Raw genomic sequence first — 6,219 nt, forward strand, 5'->3', positions numbered from 1 at the left:
GGAACGGCCTTTGCGGAAGGCGGAAAGGGGTGGGGAGGGAAATATATCCCTGGTGGTGGGGTCTTTTTGGAGGTGGCGGAAATGTCGGCAGATGATTTGGTTTATGTGAAGGTTGGTAGGGTGGAAGGTGAGCACCAGGGGCGTTCTGTCCTTGTTACGGTTGGAGGGGTGGGGTCTGAGGGCGGAGGTATGGGATGTGGATGAGATGCGTTGGAGGGCATCTTTAACCACGTGGGAAGGGAAATTGCGGTCTCTAAAGAAGGAGGCCATCTGGTGTGTTCTGTGGTGGAACTGATCCTCCTGGGAGCAGATACAGCAGAGGCGGAGGAATTGGGAATACGGGATGGCAGTTTTGCAAGAGGTAGGGTGGGAAGAGGTGTAATCCAGGTAGCTGTGGGAATCGGTGGGTTTGTAAAAAATGTCAGTGTCAAGTCAGTCGTCATTAATGGAGATGGAGAGGTCTAGGAAGGGGAGGGAGGTGTCAGAGATGGTCCAGGTAAATTTAAGGTCAGGGTGGAATGTGTTGGTAAAGTTGATGAATCAGGGCAAGCCACAGGGGCCAGGTCTCTGGCGCTGAGCCTGGCTTGTGACTCAGAAGAGAAAGGGGAAGAATAGGAGAGCGACAGTGATAGGGGATTCAATGGTTAGAGGAACAGACAGGAAATTCTGTGGTCACGAGTGAGACTCCTGGATGGTATGTAACCTCTTGGCTGTCAGGGTCAGGAATGCCTCGGATAGAATGTACGGGATTCTTAAGGGGGAGGGTGAGCAGCCAGAAGTCTGGTACTAGGTAGGAGAAAGGATGAGGACCTGAAAACTGAATATAGGGAGTTAGGTTGGAAGCTGAAAGGCAGGAGAAGCAGAGTAGTAACCCTAGGATTGCTACTAGTGCCACGGGCTAGTGAGGCTAGAAACAGAGAGCAGCTGAACACATGGCTGCAGAGCTGGTGTAGGAGGGAGGACTCAGATATGTGGATCATTGGGATACCTTCTGGGGAAGGTGGGACCCGTACAAGGATGGGTTGCACCTGAACTGGAGAGGCACCAATATCCAGAGCAGGAGGTTTAAACTAGATTGGCAGGGGGGTGGGAAGTGGAGCTATGGATCAGAGATTGGGGTGGCTGGTGAACAGGCAGATACAGTGTGCAGAGAGTCTGTGAGGAAGAACAGGCAGTTGATAGGACAAAGTTGCAGTCAGTGTGATGGGTCTATTGTAACACAAGAAGTGTCAGGGATAAGGATGACGAACTTAGAGTATGGATCAGTACTTGGAACTATGACATTGTGTCCATTATGTGGACTTGGATATCACCAGGGCAGGAATGGTTGTTGGATGTTCCAGGGTTTAGATGTTTCAAAAGGAATAGGTGGGGAGGTAAAAGAGGTGGGGGAGTGGCATTGCTAATCAGAGATAGTATCACAGCTGCAGAAAGGGAGGTTGTCGAGGAGGGTTTGTCTACAGAGTCAGTATGGGTGACAGGAAAGAAGCAGTCACTTTATTGGGAGTTTTCTACAGATCCCCCCAGCTGCAACAGAGACATGGAGGAGCAGATTGGGAGGCAGATTTTGGAAAGGTACGGAAGTAACAGGGTTGTTATCATGGGTGACTTCAACTTCCCTAATATTGATTGGAACCTCCTCAGTGCAAATAGTTTGGATGGAGCAGATTTTGTCCGGTGTGTTCAGGAAGGATTCTGACTCACTATGCCAATAGGCCGACAAGAAGGGAGGCCACATTGGATTTGGTGCTTGGCAACGAACCAGGTCAGGTGTCAGATCTCTCGATGGGAGACCATTTCAGTGATAGTGATCAAACTCCCTGACCTTTACTAAAGTCATGGAGAGGGGTAGGAGCAGATGGTATGGGAAGGTATTAAATTGGGAGAGGGGGAATTACAATGCTATTAGGCAGGAACTGAGACACCTAAATTGGGAACAGATGTTCTCAGGGAAATGCAAGTCAGAAATATGGAGGTTGTTTAAGGAGCACTTACTGCAAGTGTTGGATAGGTTTATCCGACTGAGGCAAGGAAGGGTTGGTAGGATGAAGGAACCTTGGGTGACAAGGGATGTGGAACATCCAGTCAAGAGGAAGATGGAAGCTTATTTAAAAGTTGAGGAAGCAAGGATCAGACAGGGCTTCAGAGGGTTGCAAGGTAGCCAGGAAGGAACTGAAGAATGGACTTAGGAGAGCTAGAAGGAGGCATGAAAAAGCCTGGGCAGGTAGGATTAAGGAAAACCATAAGGTATTCTACACTTCTGTGAGGAACAAGAGGATGGCCAGAGTGAGGGTAAGGCCGATCAGGGATAGTGGAGGGATCATGTGCCTGGAGTCAGAGGAGGTAGGAGAGGTCCTTAATGAATACGTTGCTTCAGTATTCACTAGTGAAAGGGATCTTGACATTTGTGAGGACAGCATAAAACCAACTGATATGCTCGAACAGGTTAAGAAAGAGGATGTGCTGAAAATTTTGAAAAACATAAGGCAAGATAAGTCCCCTGGGCTTATACCCAAGGTTATACCTTATACCTTATACCCAAGGTTACTATGGGAAGCCGGGGAAGAACTTGCTGTACCTTTGGCAATGATCTTTGCATCCTCACTGTCCACTGTCAGACTCAATTTGCTTCCTAACTCTGTGATGACATAATGTTCAGCAGATACATTGTGACACTGGAAAGGAAGAGACAGAGAGAACTGAGGACATTCAGCAAGAGTTTCCAGGACTGGTGGCTGAAGTAAACGATTGCAGAAATATTTGCATCATCTATAACTACAGGTGAGGTGCCTGATGCCTGGAGTGTGAAGTAGACAGGCAGGAGGCTGGAAGAACACAGCAAGCCAGGCAGCATCAGAAAGTGGCGAAGTCGATGTTTCAGGTGTAACCCTTCTTCAGGACTGGGGGGTGGGTGTGGGGGGAGCTGCAGATAAAGAGGGAGGCATGGGCAGGGTGGTGAAGTGGGGATAGGTGAAGACAGGTACAGGGTACAACCTGGTTGGTCAATGGGACAAATGAATCCGGTTGGTGGCAGGGAGCAGTGGAAGGGAGGGGGAGTGGGGGTGGGAAGGGAGTCAGGGGGTGGGAATGGAGTTTATTTGAAATTGGAGAAGTCAATGTTGAGTCCTCTGGGCTGAAGGGTGCCCAGGCGGAAGATAAGGTGTTGTTCCTCTTGAAGGAGCTGTGGTTTGTTTTGGCAATGGAGAAGGCCAAGGATGGTCATGTCAGAAAAGGAGTGGTTAGGGAACTGAAATGGGCAGTGAGTGGGAGGTCCGGTCAGCCCGGCTGAGATGCTCAGTTCCCTACATTTACGCTTGGTCTCCCTGATGAAGAAAAGACCACATTGGGAGCACCTGATCCAGTAAACTAGGTTGGAGGAGATGCAGGTGAACCTCTATCTCACCTAGAGGGATTGTTTGGGCCCTGGATGGAGGTGGGTGGTGGGGGTGGTGTACTGGCAGGTTTTGTATCTTTTCTGGTGACAGGGGAAGGTACCTGGGGGTGTGGTGACGACAGTGGCATGAATAAGCACCGTTGGAGGGAACGGTCCTTGCAGAAGGCAGAGAGGGATGGGGAAGCGGAAGATGTTCTTGGTGGTGAGGTCTATTTGGAGTTGACGGAAGTGTTTGAGGATGATGCGTTGGATGAGGAGACTGGTGGGGTGGTAGGTGATGAAGGTAAGTGATTCCTGATGAAGGGATTTGCCCGAAACGTTGATTTTCCTGCTCCTTAGATGCTGCCTGACCTGCTGCACTTTTCCAGCACCACACTCTTGACTCTAATCTCCAGCATCTGCAGTCCTCACTTTTGCCTGGGTGGTAGGTGAGGACAAGGGGGGGCTCTGTCTTTGTTGTATTGGGGGGGATCCTGAAGAAGGGTTACATCTGAAATGTCGACTTCTGCACCTCCTGGTGCTTCCTGGCTTGCCTCCTGCCTGCCTACTTTGGATTCCAGCATCTGCAGGTTTTTTTTTGTCTCTAATGAATATGGCAAATATTGTGGAGAAAGTGAGGTCTGCAGATGCTGGAGATCAGAGCTGGAAATGTGTTGCTGGAAAAGCGCAGCAGGTCAGGCAGCATCCAGGGAATAGGAGAGTCGACGTTTCGGGCATAAGCCGAAACGTCGACTAAAACATTGATTAGGGACAGTTTTGTGTGAGGAAAATCATGTCTCAAACTTGATCGTGGTTTTTGACGAAGTTTACAAAAAAGATTGATGAGGGCAGAGCAGTAGATGTTGTTTACTTGGACTTTAGTAAAGCCTTTGACAAGGTTCTGCGTGGTAGACGAATTAGAGCTGGGTCACATGGGACTCACGGTGAACTTGCCAGTTGGACACAAAATTGGCTTAACGGCAGGATTTGGAGATGCTGGTGTTGGACTGGGATGCACAAAGTTAAAAACCACACAACACCAGGTTATAGTCCAACAGGTTTAATTGGAAGCACTAGCTTTCGGAGCGTCGCTCCTTCATCGGTGGTTGTGGAGGACACAATTGTAAGGCACAGAATTTATAGCAAAAGGTTACAGTGTGATGTAACTGAAATTGTACATTGAAAAATACCTTTATGGTTTGTTAAGTCTCACATCTGTTAGAATAACCATGATAGTTTCACTTCTTTCATATGTAAATCACAAAACTTTTTTTAAAGAGTTACATTCTCAGGTTAACTGTAACAACTGGTGTCAGCCCAGATCATATGGTGAAGATGTTAGCCCCCTGTGTTCTGTTGTCTGTGCCATCATGTTTAGACTGATTCTAATCTAAAAAGTGAGTTAACAGAGTCTTACATGGATTCATGCAGTTTTTCAGCAAAGTACAATGTAACTCTGCAAGTACAAATTCACCCCACAAACGTATGTGTGCGCACGGAGACAGAGAATGGTGGTGGAGGGTCACTTTTCCGACTGGAGGCCTGTGACCAGCAGTGTTTGGCAGGGATTGGTGCTGGGTCCACTTTAGTTTGTCATTTATATAGATGGTTTGGATGAGAACACAGAAGGCATGGTGAGTAAATTTGCAGATGACATCAAAATTGATGGTGTAGTAGACAGTGAGGATGGTTTTCTGCGATTACAAAGGGAGGTGCATCAAATGGGTCAGTCGGTTTAAAAAATGGCAAATATAGTTCAATTTGCATAAATGCGAGGTAATGTATTTTGATAATACAACAAGGGCAGGGCTCACAGGTAGGGCCTTGGAAAGGGTTGTAGAACAGAGGGACCTCAGGGTTCAGTTACATAATTCTTTGAAGTTTGTGCTATATGTAGACAGGATGATTAAAAAGCCGTTTAGCACACTTACCTTCATTGCTCAGTCCTTTGAGTATAGGAGTTGGGAAGTCATGTTGAGGTTGTACAGGACATTGGTGAGGCCTCTCCTGGAGTACTGGAGTCCAGGTTGCCTTCTTATAGGAAAGATATTATTAAGACAGAAGAGATTTGCCAGGATGTTGCTGGGTTGAGAAGGTTTGAGGTGTGGAGTGCAGGAGAATGATACGTTTATAAAATCATGAGGGGTATAGATAGCTTTAATGATAGATATCTTTTCCCTAGGATGGGGGATTTCTAGACTGGGAGGCGCGTTTTCAAGGAGAGTGGAGAGAGATTTGGAAAAGACATGAGGGGGATTTTTTTACACAGAGCGTGGTTCCTGTGTGGAATGAACTTCCTGAGGGAACAGCGGATGCAAGTAGTTACAACGTTGAAAAGGCATTAAGATCAGTACATGACTAGGAAAGGTTTGGAGGGATATGGGCCGGGAGTAGGCAAGTGGGACTAGTTTAGTTTGGAATTATGTTCGATATGGACTGATTGGACCAAAGTGTCTGCTTTCCGTGTGTGTAACTCTACTGTGACAAAAACAGCAAGTGTTTCAGGGTTTGGCTAAGACTATCCCGGGTGGGACTTAGACCCACGATCCCTGGCTTAGGAGGCCAGTGCTTTATCTATTAAGTCACTGGGGTGTTGCTTGTGATTGAACTCACTTTCCATTTGCTTAGTGCTACTCTTGCCATGCCCTCCTGTATTCATTGAACCAGGGTTGAGCTCCCTACTTGATGCTAGTAAGTATTGAGAGAGCAGTAATATCCTACTATCGAGGCTTACTCATTTGCAATTACCCACTAGATATTCTGGGCACTATACTAGGTAAAAGCAAGGACTGCAGATGCTGCAAACCAAAGTCTAGATTAGAGTGATGCTGGAAAAGCACAGCAGG

This window comes from Chiloscyllium plagiosum, unplaced genomic scaffold, assembly GCF_037043375.1.
Source record: "Chiloscyllium plagiosum isolate Xiang-an unplaced genomic scaffold, Cpla_swu_hap1 HiC_scaffold_12, whole genome shotgun sequence".
NCBI classification, from domain to species: Eukaryota; Metazoa; Chordata; class Chondrichthyes; order Orectolobiformes; family Hemiscylliidae; genus Chiloscyllium; species Chiloscyllium plagiosum.